The sequence below is a fragment of the Drosophila nasuta genome, chromosome X, assembly GCF_023558535.2.
Source record: "Drosophila nasuta strain 15112-1781.00 chromosome X, ASM2355853v1, whole genome shotgun sequence".
NCBI lineage: Eukaryota > Metazoa > Arthropoda > Insecta > Diptera > Drosophilidae > Drosophila > Drosophila nasuta.
In genome coordinates, this window is record NC_083459.1 from 18,113,065 (window position 1) to 18,131,554 (window position 18,490).

The 18,490-nt window shown below is 36.1% G+C and overlaps 1 protein-coding gene across 10 annotated transcripts in view; it reads right to left on the reverse strand.

Moving 5' to 3' along the window:
• LOC132795911 (basement membrane-specific heparan sulfate proteoglycan core protein) overlaps positions 1 to 18,490 on the reverse strand; it is a 102,495-nt gene that overhangs the window by 81,733 nt on the left and 2,272 nt on the right. The window lies entirely within an intron of this gene.

The window sequence follows — 18,490 nt, forward strand, 5'->3', positions numbered from 1 at the left end:
GAACAGAATTCAATGACTTGAACTTCTATAAAAAGCATTTACGCAATTTCTGCTACAACAGCACTTGTTGCTATTTCTCTTGTTGTTGCTGTTGTTATTGCTGTGGTTGTTGCTGCTGTGCGTTTTTATTACACATTGTTGGTGGGGTGCTATATTGCTGCTGAAGTTATTGTTGTTGTTGCTGTTGTTGTTATTTATAGCCAAACAGCCGGCTGATAAGCAACACAACCCATAGACCGCGTGCTTCTCATTATGTCTGCCACGATTTCTGCAGTTTAAGGAAATTAATTCAACATTGTGAACGAAATGTGGACACAAGAAATACATTGTATTTTGACACAACTGTCGCTCAAATACAATACAAGCACATCAAAATAAATATATTGTAAAATATATATAAAAATTATGTATTCACAAATTATATATTATAAAACATGCTTTACTAACATTTTTAAGTTGATTTGTAATGCATTTATTATTTAATTTTGTTCTGCAAAGTTCTGGTAAATTACATTGAGAAAATATAAAATAAATATAAATACATATTACAAAATATGCTGATAATTTTTGCTCTTCCAATTTACTTAAAAAGTAAAAAAAAAACAGCATAAAAAGAATGATGGAAAAAATATCGCGTGCGACAGTGATTAAAATTTAATTGAAAAAAAAAAACTTAATATTTTTAAGTTAAACCAAATACATTATTTAGATAAATAAATGCATAACACATTAACATTAATTGTATTAAAATTTTTCCTCACGTTTCGCTGAAATCAGTGCTTGAACTGGTTTTTGAAAAAGTAACTTCTGTCTGTGTCGCATGCGAATGCGCAACATTTTTGTAATTTTCTTGAAAACGAACAATTGCCCAAAATCAATCATAGCACCAATTGTAGTGCTAACCAAGACGTATAAGTTTCAATTTTTACAAAATTAAGATAATATCTTGGCACATGTTTTTTTCAGTTTGAATGCGTACAAATGTCGCATTCGACATCAGAGAATTGCCCATACATATTAATTTCTTATCTAAAGTACCGATCAACTTAGAAAAAAAGAGAAAATAAACAGAATTCCCTTAACGTTTGATGTCAATTCGAATATTTGAATACATAAATAACATATATTACAAAATATGCAAGAAATCATAACATTACTTTGTGTTGAATTTAATTTTAGAAAATTGTTAAAGAGCTGCTCATAAAATATATAAGCTCGACTTAAAATAAATATATAAGCTCAAAAATACGTAATAACAAAATAATTAATTTGATGTTCGTAGTGAATGCATTTATAAAAAAGGCAGTTAATATTTTGTAATGCTTAAAATTTACTTTTTGGCATTTTCGAAAAGAGCAAAGGAGTGAAAAATTTAATTCACTTAATGTTCGATTTGAGTTCGTCTTAATTTCGTTTATTGATTGACCGAATTTTGCTTGCTAAATTAATGATTTTAGAGTCTGCTGCTTGTCTTGAACTCATAATGAGGCGTCACAAGTGGCAAGACGGGCTTTGTTATTTACTTTTTTGTGTATTTTGCGACCGCTGAGACCTTTGTTGTGTGGCAAGCGTCCTGCGTGCTGTAATCTGAGCTCAATTAGTTGCAATCTCAGTTCCATGGCCAAAATCCAAGCAGCAACAGAGTTTTGAACAACATTTTTGGCTTCCAGTTGGCGCGCTTCAAAATTTGCCCAAAAATTTAATTTGACCAACAACAAATCACAGCAACAATAACAATAGCAACAACAACAACAACGACTACGAGTAGAAGCAGTGCAGACAAAGTGGCTGTGGAGATGGCTGCTGAGTGTATTTCTGTGGCCACGAGTGTTTCAGTTTTAATTTGTCTAAAGTTTTAGCTACTAAGTTGGCCCAAACACAACCCCTGCAACAGCAACAGCAGCATCACATATACATATTTCTATATATATATCTAGTATATGTTGTTGTTCTTGTTATTGTTGTGTGTGTGTGGCGCAATTAGCAATCTGACCTTTTAACCCTTTTTGCGGCCGCCCATAACGCCAGACAGCGACCTTGTAACCACAGCAACAGCAACAGCGACGAAATGTGAACGAAAAACGGAGCAAGAGATGCCGACAATCAAGTTAGAGGAAGGAGGAGGAACAAAAAGGTAAGAGGAGGTAGGGTTTTTTTTTTTGTGTTTTTGCTTTTGTTTTTGCCACTGTCTCAGACTCATTTCCATTTGTCGTGGCAGGTGCAAAAGGCGTCGTCGTGTTAAGCTGCAAATCGTGAATTTGTGGCATTTAAATGGCGTTGTGAATTATGCTAAATGACGATGATCAGATCATAACACGATCACACGAGCATAAGGTACAAAGAGCGATAGCCTCACTTGATTGTCAAAGACTTGCCAGATCGCAGCAAAAAAATTAAACGACTTGACATTAAGATTAAACTTAAAAAGTCAATTTCAGAGTTGATTGATAGATCGCTTTCAGCAGAGTAAGCAAAATTTTTTGACTGTAAAGAAATGTTTTAAAACTCTTTTGTTTTTAAATAACTTTGGCAGCTACAATTCTAATAAACAATATTATGTTCTATGTAATGTTTTTTCATTGCTTTTTTATTACGCTTTTTAGGTATAAAATGCCTAATTGTCCTCTGTTTTTTTTTTGGTAATATAAACATTTTTTAAGAAAAATGTTAGAAAAAGATACATTTTTCAAATGTAATGAAGAATGTATTTTATAAAACTTATTTTGAAAGAATCAGTTTTTTTAATACTGTTTAAGAATTAATAAATAAAATAATAATTACCAAAAACGAATCAAAAGACTTTACATTGCATTGCAGCTAAGCGCAGCCAACTTAATAATGCAGTTCATGGAGTTGCCAGATCACGCTTTTTTAGCACAAAGCGAAACTAATTGCATAGACAAACATGAGTTTGATTGTATTTAAATGATAAAGCGTTCTGCTTTTCGATTTAAAAATTGATTGAGATATTCTGTTCGTACTTGCAATGTCAAATGTCAACAGCAACTAATTAAGAATTTCGAAGTGGGCAAGCCTTGAATGAAGTGCATGACGAAGAGAACAACATCAGTAAAACTTGATCAGTCACGTCAAAATATTTTCAACTGATTCATTGTGCATGAGAACAAAAACTGAGCAATAGTGGACAAATATTCAAACGGTAGAATCATAAATTCACGACTATTGCATTATGTCAGACTTTATTTGTTGATAGACAACTGTGTCAGGGAAATGATTTCGATTCGATTCTGGGTAAACAATGTGTTATCAATCGTGAGAGCTTAGTGTGCTCAAGTGCTGGTCGTGCAAAAGACGTGTCACGCGACCATCTCTGACTGTGATTGGTGGCGCAACAGTTGTCAGCGAGGAGAGCAATCGATGACGATGATGTCATAACGCAACGTCCGACCAATATACTATGTCTATGATATCATAGTTCACAATTGTGTTTGTTGCCAGTGCACTTGGCTTAGCAACTGTTGTTGCTGTTGTTGTTGTTGTTGTTGCAATCACGGCGCCGCTGGCGCTAAGTTTATATGCAATTAGCTTTGGCTATGAATCCATATCGACTTTGACTTTAAATTGCCCGAGAGCAAAAAACCGAGAACCGAAGTTTCTCGATTTACCGATTTACCGATCACTGATCAACCATTGATGACGATCATCATCATCATCGACATCATCATCATTACGTTTTTCTGCATTGCACGTTACGACGAACGTCAAGCCTCCATTAATCAAACACAGCCGCAAATCGGCCATCAAGATGTTAACAGCTAAATTATATAGCCATGAAAAAAGCTAAAGTTTTGCAGCCCAAAAACCAAAAAAAAAGACAAAATGTTTGAGGCTGGCGCCGGCGGTGTTAGTTCGTTGGTGGTGCCATGGAACCTCCTTCGTCTCCGCCTAACAGTTTCAACTCAGCTGCTGTTGTCGAAGTTGTTGTTGTCGTTGTTGTTGTTGTTGTTGTTGTTGCCACTTGCCGGTGGCCCGATGCAAATCGTAAATGGCAACCGCTCGTCGACGTCGTCATCGTCATCGTTGCCGGTTCAACTTCGTCGACGCAGTCGCCGCATAAAGCGTGTTTAATTGCGTGCAATTTGTTTTAAGCTCGTGCAAAGCTACCAAATCACAAACACACACACACACACAGTCACACATAGACAGATAGGCAGACGTACAGTGCAAACTGGCTACAAGCAATATTTGCCTGCATTTACAATAATGTCATAAATTGCTTGCTCAACTTTTATGCTAGCCACGAATTTTACAGTGTAGACTTAAAAGTAGGAAAAAAAAACAGGTGCTGCAAGGCTGTTTAAAGCATAATCGTTGTCCTACAGTGAGGACTCGGTCATTAGAAGGAAATATGTCACCGCAAACAAGAGTTGCTGCAACTATATTATGACATACATAATAAGAAATAATTAAGTGCATAATGAAAGCAATAGAAATTAAGATTTCATTTGAATAGAAAAAGTGTTCATCATTTTTTCAGTTCTTTTTTCAGTTAAGAGTCTATTAAAAACAAAAATAAATAATCTATCAATTTTCTAATTTTTTTTTTATTTATTTATTAATTTCGGCATTGCCTAAAGATTTTGGTTTGAAATATAATAAACATAAATTATTAATTACTACATTTTTTAAATAAAATGTGCATAATAATTTACGTTTTTTTACAAAAATTACTCAATGAAAAACAATTCAATTTTCCCCCGTTACGCTTAAGTAATTTATTTTATGTTTATTTTATTAAGAATAGTTTAATTATTTTACATTCGTTGCGTCGCTTTTGAGTAATTTCATTTAGATATCAGAACTTTGATTATTATTATTTCAGGCATCGAACGCTATTATAAAAAGAATATCTGGTCGCTGAAATCGCGCCTGCTTAGCAGCGGAAAAGTCAGCTGTCGAAAGCTTCTTACAATTTCTTCTTAAGAAATGTTGCGGATTTTCAAGTTCATTCATCTATTTATTGAAATTTAAATGCTCAGTACTAAAAACTATTTTAAAAGGGAACTTTAGGAGACACTCTAGGCAGTAAACACTGTACTCGCCTGCGAGCATCTGACAAACAAATGTCCAAGTGTCTGGCTGTGGTTGTGACTGCGACTGTTTTGTGTTTGTGTGCGGGGGCGGGTGACAGGGAGGCTTGTAATATGTTACAGCCACTCACAAAAAGCCAGACTGTTTCAACGTATTTATTGTGTGTGTGTGTGTGTGTGTGTGCATAGATATAGATATATACGATATATGTAAATATGTTTACTATATTTATATGCAATTTTTGTTGGGTTTAGCATTACAGCAACTCATTAGGCACGCACAGACGACGACGACGACGACGACGATGACGACGACGTCGACTACGACGGCGAGTCAGTGGCTTCGTTGTAGGTCAGTCTGCTAACTGATGTCTGTAACTGTGACTGTTCACTGCGACTGCGACTGTGACTGCGACTGTGACTCTGACTGGTTGTCAACGCTGAAGGCGTCACAGAGCTCGCTTGTTTTTTATGTTTTGTGTGTGTGTTTTTGTTGTTGTTGTTCTGCCTGTGTCTCAACTTTAAACTTAATTACCTGACTGACTGACTGACTGACTAAGTGAGTGAGTGTGAGTAGACAAACACATAGAGTTGCTTGCGAATATGGTCGGAAAGAAGTACGCATAGTTGAGAGTTATTGTTTAACAGCCTCAGAGGCAAAGTGTTATTTTTATATTTTTATTTTCATTTTCATTTTATTTTGTGTGGTCAACTTCCTTATGGGCATTGGCCAAAAGACACAAACAGCGAGTTAGTGAATGTGAGTGCGAGTATGGGTATGAATATGAATTGTACACTCGAAGCCAAATGCTTTTAGCAATACGAGTGAGTACTTTGAAATACGATCTCAGTTGAATCAGAGTCAACAAGTTGACTGAACCTTTTTTTTGTTGCTCTAAAATGTCAACGTACTCCCCAACTATATATACATATATTCTTGTATAAATGTATAAACATATGTATCTCCGATACACGATAGCATTGCTGGAATATTAATCAACTGATATCGAAGCAATTGAAAGGGAATTCTAATGTGCAATTAACACCAAAATTTATGCTAATTGCAACATTTGTATGTCACTAGAGATCAGGGCATAAATATTGATTATTTATTATTATTATCGACACAGGAGAATACTCAAACTTCTATCGCAACAGAACAAAGAACATAGAGACAAAAAAAAATAGACAAGCAAGAGATGAAATTACATTGTTTGACCTCAAGACTTACGACAAAAAAAAAACAAAAAAAAAAAAAAAAAAATGTCGGCCTCGGTCTCTTGGTGTTGTCGAGCAGTAAAATTACTTGCATATGATTTACACTGATATGAATAACCGAACCAACAACAGCACCGCAATCGATCATACTTATTGTTGTGGATGCTGACAGTTTTTCCTTGTCAAGTCAAGTCAACTCACACACTCAGAGATTGACTGACTGTCCAGCTGTCTGTCTGTCTATCTGTCTGTCTATCCGGCCAGGGTTTTTGAGGTCAATGCGTGTTGCTCATCATGCACCGTGCTGTGTAAAGTAGTCGAGGAGCCGCCACCGCCGACAGTTCCAGCAACACAGTAATGGCAACAATATCAATAAATTAAATATTGACGTAGCAAACGCAGTTGGCGCGATTAAGTTATCTAGGAATTGCGACGTCGCTTCGCACGCACCACAAACGACATCATTGCCACAGCGATCCCCAAGCTCTGCTCTCCTCCCCTTTCCTCTCCTCTTCGCTTCGCTTCACTTCTCTCCACACCATTCACAACTGTCGGCCTCGGACCCTAACTCGGCTAAGGTAGAGGCGATTTTCACGCGGATTGAGGCTTATCGCTTAACGCTACCTCAACTCAGATATTACCTCATCACAGCTAATCGCATTCGACCAACAAAAAAAAAAACTAAGAAGAGAAAAAACAGCCCAAATCAAATAACAGCAACAACAACAACGGCAAAAGTGATCATAAAACTCAGCAGTGGAATCAATCAAATTGGCCGAAAAGAAAAAAAAAACACACACACACATTTCTGGCCCAGCCTACCAAATGGGTTAGACGGCTAAAAGCGAATGCAAAAGGCGTCCAGAACTTAAATAGGAATGCCAATCGACTGACTAACTGACTGACTGACCGACACTGTCTCGGCATAGAAGCTGCATAATTAATGGCCATTACGAGAGAACATAAAGCAGCCACACTTCAAGAGCCAGACTTGCGACTCGCGACTCGGACACGAGCAACAACTGAAGACGCGTTTAGTGATTGTTTTCTTCTTTTTCTGTTTTTTGGCGACGTGTTTGGCGCACCAAGTGGGCGCAGCATTTTTGGTTTCAGTTTCGCTTCGACCAAAGGCCCAAACATGCAAAGCACGTTGTCATCATACAAGCTAGCTAAACACGAAGAGACCCAAGAAGTCGCTTACAGTAGGCAAATCGAGATAGTTCAATGAAAATTTCAGCAGAAAAGCATATTACTTTGTCTGCCATGCGCAAAGGGTTGCTGAATTCGCAACTTCCTAGCAGGAGAAAAGTCAGGCATCAAACGCTTTTATGAAATTCATGCGTGGTAGCTGAATTTGTGCATTCTAAGCAGCGGAAAAGTCAGCCAATGAACGTTATTTAAAAAATTATGTGTGGTCACTGAATTCGTGCATTCCAAGCAGCGGAAATGTCAGGTATCGAACACTATTTTGAAAATCCTGTGTGATCGCTGAATTCATGCATTCCAAGCAGCAGAAAAGTCAGCCATCGAACACTATTTTGAAAATCACGTGTGCTCGCTGAATTTGTGCCAGCCAAGCAGGCGAAAAGTCAGGCATCAAGCGCTTTGAATGCGAATAACGCATGCACAAAATTCAGAAATTATTGTGCACAATACTTTCTGCAGAGTACAGGGCCACAATGTGTTACTTGCATTGTTCTTGCTATTCTTTTTTGTACACAAAACTAACCTCAAAATGCGGTTCATTATGGTGCTTCAAAGGGGAGATGGAGGGGGAGCTAAAAAGCCATACGCTCGAGGCTAAAAAGGGGGAGGGGAGGAGGCAGGCAACAACTCGAGTGCCAAACAATGGAGAGGCGCCCATCGGCTGCCGCACTCCGGCACCCGAAGTCCGCCCCTGTTTTTAACTGCAGTCTTCGTTGCCGTCAAGTGCAACGTCATCCTGCTTATTAAAGGTATTACACCTACACACAGCACACACACACCGACAACACAACAGACAACAAGTAAACGTAATTACTGGAGGAGCAACTCTCTCTCTCTCTCTCTGTCGCTCTGTTGCACTGTCTTCGCCTCGCTCTCCGTTCATCGTTGTCGTCTCAGTTGTCAGCGTCTCAAAATCTTTGTAGGCCTCCTTGTCATTGTCACAGAGCGTCTCAGTGACACTCAGTGGGGTGATGACCAGGGCATGAAAGAGGGGGGCGTGGCCTCTTGAGCGGCTTGTTGATTTCTTCAGCGCATTGCTGCACATTTACCCACAACAACGAAACACAGCAACAACAACAACAACAACAACGAAAAAAAAAAGATGAGTTATTTCTTCTATGTTTCTAACACTTGAACTGCATTAGCGTAAGCTGCGACTGTGACTGCGACTGCAACCGCTGAGTGGCAGCCACCGCAGCCTCCCCTCCCTCTCCGCTCCTTTAGCATGGACTGTAACTAGGTCTCAGCTGATGACTGACTGACTGACTGCCAAACTGTTGTTGGAAGTCCAAAGTTGCAAAACAATTTAACATTTGTTTAGCCCATAAACTGCAAACTCACACAGCATGCACATTTGCTCATTAGCTGTTTATATTTTTCCCCCCTTTTTTTTTGTTTTCTCTCTCATTTTTTTTTCTTAACGTCATACGTATTTCGAACTGAAGGCCTATGCTACATCATTGTCAGTTATGCAGCCACTATTTATATTAATCATAGTGATAATCTATCGTTAAAATATTTCAAGAGTCAGCTTGACATTTGAAATTGCAAAAAAATAATGTGCAAACCTTCAAATTTTAGTATGGAAATCTTTAACGAAAATCGCTTCAGAATTCCTATGTGGTGAAATAATAAAGATTGGCTAAACTCAAAAAGAATTGCGTTAAGACTGTAGAATAAAAATATCAAAATATATCCTTCATTTGCAGTCTTGAGCGGTCTTAAATTTTCAAGAAACAATTAATAAACAAATTATAATATTGTTATTAGTGCCTATGGATTGTGGATCTGCATGTTAATTTCAAAAAGTGATGTCAATATGCAAATGAGGTAAAGAACTTATAAAACAGCAAAGATATTAACACAGCTAAATATCAAGAGACTAATGTCTAAAAATCGTTTTGTTATCTATTGCATTTATAATAAAGAAATAAAGTCATTGTCTAATAAATTTGGTTTATAAAGAACCATTTGATATATTATCTTATGCAATTATTATTGGGAAATAATGGCATAGTCTAGGAAATTTGATATATAAAGAAACATTTAATATATTATCTATTGCAATCATTATAGAAAGTTTTTTCAATACGAAAAATGCAGTTAAATGTTTTAGAGTTATTATGGTATAAGGAAATTTTCAATATTTTAAAAAGTTTTCTCAACATTATGAAGTACCGTCGACATTCTACTAAAAATTATTATATGAAAGTATTACGGGAGTTGAAATATGAAAATATAATAAACTTATGTTCTTTTGATTAAATCTTAAAAAAAAAATAAAATTTTTGTCATTATTTTATTTATTAACTAATGCATTTTCTATAGTGAAGTAATTTCAAAGCTGAATAGTGAAAAATTTGTATTGTTTATATTATTTTAAAACATTTTTTTCCGAAAACTAAATTGTTGCCATCAAATAAACTAATTACAAATGTTTTGCAAAATCTTTTTGATAAAATAGTACCATCCCAGTTAAATAAATTAAATAATTATACTATAAAGAAGCTAAGTTATATAAGTTTTAGAAGTCTTTTTTGTACAAAATCTTGTTCCATAAACTAAATTGTTGCCAAAATACATAATGAATATGGAAAATGAACCACAGCCAAAAAAGCTACGTATAAGAAAGTATTATAAGAGATAAATAAATTGAATATATGAAAAAACTTAGCTTTATGAAATCTTAGAAATCTTTTTTGTTGAAAACTAAAACTACCTGATATTGATCAATTCAAATTCATCAAATATTATGTTATTGAAAAGTGTATTTAGGATTCGGCGATGACTTTTACTTTTTGCTCAACTGACTCACAACGAAATGTTGCCTAATGGAGTGGACACCAACACGCGTCAAGGTCAAGTTGTGGCTGCTGTTGATGTTGCGGTTGCTGTTGTTGTGGTAGCTGACCAAAAATAATATATACTTATGTACTATGTGTGTGTACATCAGCGGCGTCGTCGTCGTCAAAAAGTGTTGCTATTTGAAGTTTGTTTGGCGGCACGTTTTAATGTCGCCAGCCACAGCAAAAGCAGCAGCAACTTCGAAAGCAACAACAATGGCAACAACACGGCAAAAGACACAGGAAATAAATCAAGTTTGGCTTTTGTTGAGATGTTGTTGTTGTTGTTGTCGATGATGTTGCTGTTTGCTGTTTGTTGGTGTTGCTGTTGTTTGCTGTTGCTGTTGCTGTCGCCGGTTCGAGCAACAGACGGCGACAAATATTTGCCTTTTGACAGCTAATGGCCACATTTAGTGACCGGCAATTGGCTCAACGCTGCCCAAAGGTGCGTTGAATGTGTGTGTGTGTGAGGGTGGGACGAGGACGGGGGACGGACGGACGACCTAGAGATTTAAGGCGTGGCTGGCACTCTTCGAGTGTGGTAGCCGCTGTTCAAGTCATCTCAAGTCAAGTCAAGTCAAGTCCAAGCGTCAAGCTGTCTGTTTAACTTGCTTAAAAAGCCAAAAACAGCTCGAGAGAGACTTACCAATCGATCGGTTATATAGACAATATTTGTATGTTTAATGCATATTGACTCGACACATACCTGAAAAGAAGCGTTGAAGAAACAAAACAAGAAACAGTGAGAATTGTGGCAAAAATGTTTTGTTGCTAATTGAATTATTAATGCATAAATCAATGAGAAATGAGCTAACTTCAGCGCCAAACTTGTTTCTCTCTCACCAAAAAAAAGTTGAATATTTTGTCTACCCGCTACCCATAGGGAAGAAGGGTATATTTAACATAAGGAGTCATCTTCTACCCTATAATTTAGGAAATACATTTAAATAATTACTTCTGCAATCGGGTTTTAGTTGTTTCGGTTGACAATCTGGTATATTTGGTAATCGGCGGTATTTTTTGAAGTTAATAGTATATCTTTATACCAAATATGGTCTTCTGTATTTTAGTATTTTTACTGTATATTATAAATGTTGAAGTATATCAATATACCAAGTATTACATTTGGTATTTTAGTATTTTGTCGGTGTATCACTTTGAACGTTAAAGTATATCTATATACCAAATATTCTTTTCGATGTTTTGGTATTTTTCGATATATTACTTTAAATGTGACCTTGTTGGTAAAACAAAGAAAATAGGTATATTTTGAAGAATAATACCACAACGTTTTGCTTTTATTTAAAATATTATAGATAGCAGGTATCTCACAGTCAAGCTCACTCGACTGTAGCTTTCTTACTTGTTTGTGTATAGTTTTCGACTAAAACAACACAAAAAGTATTCAGTTCAGCGTGAGCACACAATTAAAAAACCATCAATCAAGCGACTGATTAACAATCGATTACAATTCGGCTGCTGTTTCGCATCCTAGATCATATTCATACAAAATATACGAGAACATATGTAGAGTCGATATTTCTCTAGTTTAAAGTCACGCCACTTGTCACTTGATCTCTGCAGATGCAGGGAAAAGTTAATGAACTTGGCTAAAAGTGCTGAGTGGTATTGAGCGTATTGCATATGACACCTTTTTGCCCCTCTCTCTCCCCTCCCACCAATGTGAATAGCTGAATATATCGGATCGGATCGAATCGGTTCGTCTACTGATCGCATATTTGGACGCTTAGTCAGCGAGCACGAGTCAATTTGAATCGTATTGAATTGAAATCGAATCAAATTGACTCGCTGCCAGTTGAGTTGTGTTGAGTTGCGTGGAGTTGACTTGAATTCACTTCAGTTGAAGTTCAAGTTGTTGATGTTGTTGTTGTAGGGTTCAAGCAACCGAACCAAATAGTTTTTGTTTTTGGCTAAGCAGCACGAAATGTGGCTATTAAATGGCCAAGTGATAAGGCAACTAGTTCCGAAGACAAAAAACGCGTAATCATAAATTGTGGCAACCGTAGCAGCGGCTTCTTCTGCGTCGTTAAACGCTTAATAAGCTAAACCGGTTCACCAAGAAAACAAAACCAACAACAAACTTCACAGCAGTGGAAAAAACGAAAAATATAAATAAAATTATATATTTAAAACAAAACCAAACGAGCATGCGACTTAATGCATGCAAATGTCACAAATATGCATTAAATTAAGATTCATCAGCGCACCCAAGCCAACCATTTAGCCATCCAACAAATCTGGCCAAATAAATCCAACAAATCTTCGGCCAAGAACGAAACAAGATTAACATTCTAAGCTGTTCCGATCAGTCTTACAAAAGCAATCGAAGGCCTAGGTTAGCACTCATTATTTTTTTAAATAAATTTATATAATTTTGTAAACAAAAATAAGTAAAAAATTTAATTAAATGCGTATTCAAAAAATTTGTATATACTTTTAACAATTTTAAATTCAGCAATTGTATTAAAATCCCCAAGAAAATTAACTTTTTCTTTGCTTTAATATTTCTTCAACTTTTAAAATACAAATGTTTATATAAATCATTTATTTTTTTCGAAAATATATACAAGAATTATAATTAGAATACAAATAAAAATATTTTATTTTCGCATTTGAAACATTGTTTTCAATTATTTTTATTTTAGCCATTTTTTTTTACAAAAATTAAATAATAATTATTTTTTAAATATTAAAAAAAAAGATAAATATAATGAAATAATAACATTCTTTTTTTCTAGCAAAAATTCGATTAATTTTGAATAATCAGCAAAATGTCAACAGATTATATAATTGGTCTTCTTTTTTTATCTATCAAATGTATACATATATAGTAATCTTGAGTTAAAAGATAAAAGAAAACAGTTTATTTTTGTCAAATTTTGTCATTCTCTAAAAATTATGTTCTTTTATAACTTAATATTCTTCTTTTATACGTACATACATACTATATATCAATTGTAGATAATCTTAAGTTAAGTTCAAAGATAAAAGTCAGCGAATTATTTATTTGAAATTTTATCATTTACTTAGCATTATTTTCTTTTACAAAAATGAAGAATGAAAATTCATGATTAAATTACAAATTTTTGCAAAATGAAAGCTTCGTTTTAAAAATTTCATCGCGTGTGAAGTGTGTACAGTTGAGGAAGCACTGGTACGCACTATCAGGTGTTTGGCTGGGTTGTGGCCTATCAGATGCCGCTGGAGCGCGTCATGTTGCCTTCGCTTATCAACTTGGCAACAATGACATGAGCATGAGAAGCAACAACAACCAAGAGCAGCACCAAACTATGCCACACACACAGACACACACACACACACACACACATACACACTGTGCTCTATTAGTTAGTTATATCTTATCGGCAATTGACTGGCAATGCTCAACTATGCGCTTTCCTTTCCTACCACTCGAGTACAATATAGAACGCTTTACATTTTTAACTTAATTGATTCGACAACAAGGCAACAATTACAACAAAAAGCAACAACAACAACAACAACAACTAAACTTGGCTGACTAAGCAAAGGCAAGCAAGTAAAATAACATGACGACAGAGCCTCATAATTAGCTAAATATTTCGGCAAACAAAACAAAAGGCCATTGAAAACTATTAAAGCAATCGAAAAAAAAAATTGAAGAAACGACGAAGCTTATTTGTTTATCGACAGCGTTTGTAATGCCTTGAAATATGTTAAATGAAATGAGGGTATTTGAGATTCGTCTTGGGCTTAGCTTACATACATACATAAATATATGCAATAGGAAATTAATTAATTAGCATAATTATGCATTTATTGCTGCCTCATTTGATTTTTGTTGTGTGGCTTTTATGCTTTGTTTACTAATTAATTGACTGCCAACGTCCAATAGCAACAAATTGCTTAACTATTGCTTTTTATCATTTATATTGTTATTGAGTTTCATTTTCGTTTTTCCAGTTGGCGATGTAAAACGCTTTTGGCAATTAACGCCCCAAAAGTCTTCGGCTTCAATTAATTCAAATTGATGAGCAATTGCCACAAACTGAAGGAGGAGATCTCGCCTCAATTCCCCACCGAGTAGCAGCTTCTCATTCTTTAATTTTGAATATTTTTTTTTTTTTTTTAGACAATTTGTAAGCGGCATTGTCATGCTCCAGCTGCGAGTGATGCAACTCCCTTCTCGAGACAGTCGCCAGCATTCCAAAAAAAGTACTTGGATAATCAACCATCTACTCATCAGCCAATATATTGAGTGTTTAATTTCCACGAAAACATATACACACACAAGATTTATGATTATAAATTGGCGCATATTGAAGAGTTGCAGCTGTTGATGTCACCCCAAAATACACAGAAAATAACCGCATCTGGTGACAAAGTCAACACACCCAAAAGTCTCGCTCCCAACCCACAAAAAAAAACCGAAAACAATGATCTGATGTATAGTTAAAATACAATATATAAGAAATTTCATAACAGCTGCACTGATCGTTTATTTGCTGATTGTGATTTATTATGAAGCCCTCCCGAAAACCAATTTTGAGCAATTGAAACAATTTTGAAAGGGAATTAATCCACAAATGTGTTTTTTTTGCACCATAATGTAATAAGCTCAACTTGAGATTTATGCCTTGGCGATAGCATCTAAATAAGACATTAAGATTTACATCACTTGATTCTATTTAACATTTTTCATTCAGTTAAATTTTTAATCTTAACTCGGAGATCAGCTTGCGAAGGCTGGTGAGAAACCGTTTCTTTTTTTTCTGTCGGTTTTTTTTTCTATTTTTGGCGACACTTTGTAGACACGTAACTAAATCCAAAACAAACCGAAAAATTTGATTAATATTGAAATAGATAAATGGAGTTCAGATCATGAGAGCTCATGCAAATGGGAAAGCATTAATTACACACACAAAAAGAAAAAAAAAGCGAGACACGATTGCTATCACAAAATTCAATGGAAAAAACTGGAAACGAGCAGGAATTACCAACTAGCTGAAATAGAACCAGTTCAGTTTTAATATTTTATCAACAATTCGAATCAGGAAATCAAGAATTGTCGAAGCAATTCGATAGCCGCCCAACATTGCATACAAAATACACAAAATATACAAAATATAATTAATATCCTCTCTGTATGCCAAGCATCATCGTCATGATCATCATCATCATTGCCTTCATCATTATTAGTTGGATTGTAATTCAACAATTGAATGCAATTTTCTAAACATTTTTATGATAGCAACTAATGCAAATGTTATTCGTAATGGCATTTTGCTCGCCTTAATGCTTTTTCTCGCTCATTGAAATGTTTATTGTTTTTAGTTTTAGTTTTAGTTTTTGTATCGCTTATTTTTACATTTTAGTTTCTCAGCTTGTTAATTATATGGGCAGCTGCTGCCGCTGGGTGGCTGTAGATGACACAATACGCTTACAGAGCGAACAGACAAATGGATATATACTCGTATTTGTTTGAATAGATGAGACACCCACTCATCGCAGTGTCATTTTCTGCATTTTGTAATCACTAAAAGGCAAAAATTGCGACAGTTGGGGAATGGGGAATGGGGCATGGGGATTCTTCTCTCTTGCTGTCTGTTGTCTGTTGTCTTTTTCTATTTTCAACATTTACGCAATGCACAAGTCAAACAATTACTATTCATAAACGTCGACTAACGAATCTGCCAGACAAATATTGTATTACAAAAACAAAACAAAAAACAAAGGAATGAAAATATATAGAAAATCAAATTGGTTTACATTTATAACAATGAAAGCCGGCGCCCAGAGTTTATTATTTAGCTGTGTTTAGACTACGATCGAAATCGAAACGAATCGAATTAAATAATAAAGCAATGCAGCAGCATTCCAAGTGTCTGTGTTTAGATATTTGAGATGTTGCTCCTTGACAAAGTGTCGCACATGCAAATATTTACAGTTTGACAGGCGCAAGGATTGACAAGCGCTGATCGCCAAACTGTAAATAGAACAAATGATTTGTTGCTGCAGATTGTTCATCGCATTTATGAATGCTTGAGTTTGATTGTTGTTGTTGCTGTTGTTGTATCTTGTATCTTGTAGATATTGTATCTTGTATCTGTCGCGGTGACTATTTTTAGATGTTTGCCTCAGACATTCGGCTATTACAAAATGCATACATCAGCTTCTCGCTATGTTGTTTTTGTTGTTGTCAGTTGTTGGACGTTGGCCAGCTGTTTTTTTTTTTGTTTCTTGCCCCCGGCTGTTGCCCATGTTGTATTTTAGGCCAGTTTTGGTTGGAAATAAACAAAACAGCGAAGTTGAGAGAAGAGTGCGAAGTAGCAGAAGGGCAACTGGGGGATGACTAATTGTTGATGCTCCCCTCGCATATAGCCACATACATCTAATAAGTGGAATAAATGCCCCCAAAAGGCGGAAGCGCCGGCCTGCCAATTGTTAAAGCCAACACTTTACACTGCTATCAGCAAGTGGGCGCAGCATATGGAGAAGTGGGCTAAGAGGGAAACGCACTTGCATCTAATAATACATATTTGCTTAAAAGTAATGCACATTCACTCGAAGCGTACAACGTTGCGCTTCTCTCTCTTTCGCTGTCTCTCTGTCTCTCTTTCTGTGTCTGAACTTGAAGCTCAAGTGTCAAACAGTTGGGCAAACGACACAGCAACACAGCAACAGTCGAGGCAGCAGCAGTCGAGGCAGCAGCAGCAACTGTTGCTCGTGTGCGATTGCAATTGCAAATTGTCAATTTCATGTTTGTTGCCTTGGGCGATTCCAGTGCAAATTGCAAGCGAAGATCGCAAGTTATACACACATCATTTAAGATACATTTAAATATTTTGTGTGTGTTGTATCTATGTTCGCACTCGCTCTCTCTCTCTCTCTCTCTCTCTCTCTCTCTCGTTCTTTCTCTTTCACTCTCTAGGGGGTCACGGGGTGTCGGCAACACATGCGTTTTAGCTGTGGCAACATCTTGTGCCCATATGTTGTGAAAACAAACAATTGAAAAAGTCGAAAGCAACCCAAGCGCACAAGATGAAAATTCATCTCGAGAATTGATTTGCTGTGGCACAAAGCACTGTGGTAATTCTTCTTGTTGTTGTTGCTGTTGCTTTTTGTGGCAACTGTTTGCTGTCGTTGCAAATATTTTGACAGAGACAGGCAGACAGACTGAGAGACAGACAGAGAGACTGAGAAAGAGAGAGCAAGAGAGTGTGAGACTTTGACTGAAACCCGATGACATGCAGGCCACATATGTCAGTCTTCTTTCGCTATATAGAGATACATATTCTGCACACAAAAAAGATCACATAGATACACACACATACACACACATACAGTCACACTGTGCGATCTTTTAGCTGACTGTGATTAGCGTATGACAGCTAAACACTGTTGGCGCCAACAATGACTAGAGCTTTTGTCTTTTTGATCAGCTAATTAGTAGTGCAGCAAATAGTTTGCAGTTACATACAAGTAAATCGGTTTAATGTTGCGTATGCGCAATTTGCAGTTTACAGTTTTTGTTACGCATACGCGGAGTAACTTCATTCTATGTACATTGTACATACAACCAATTCTTATAATTGATTTATGCTTTTCGCAGAATTAAATGTGCTTGCTCTCACTCTCCCCCTCTCTCCCTCTCTTTCTCTGTCGCTCCTTGTGGTGGCATGATAACGCACGCCAAGTTGCAGCAATCGGGACTTTCTGTTGAAGTCCAATGCGGATTGGCCTCATTTACGCAATTTCCGATGCGATAAAAATCATTGATGAACTCAGAGTTGAGCCGAAAAAATAATACAAAAAAATAAATTGAATTTGAAATAGCATTTGCCACATTTATTTCTTGCTGTTTTTTGTGAAATGTTAATTTAAGAAATTATTTCATTGCAAGACGACGGACAACAGCGATGACTTCGACTACATGTCATTAACAGGGCAGATAAGAATTTTTGCTATCAGCTCTCAGCTCATTATGATGGGGGCAAACACAAACACATACATACACGCACACGCACACTCACACTCGCACACCCTTGCATATAGATAGAGACATTTGCTCTGAATTTCACAAACAGTCAAATTGGCAACCCAAAAAATCACATGAACCAAAAATCTCATAAAAATTTAAAGAATCTTATTCAAGGGTCGTTGCTTTATTCG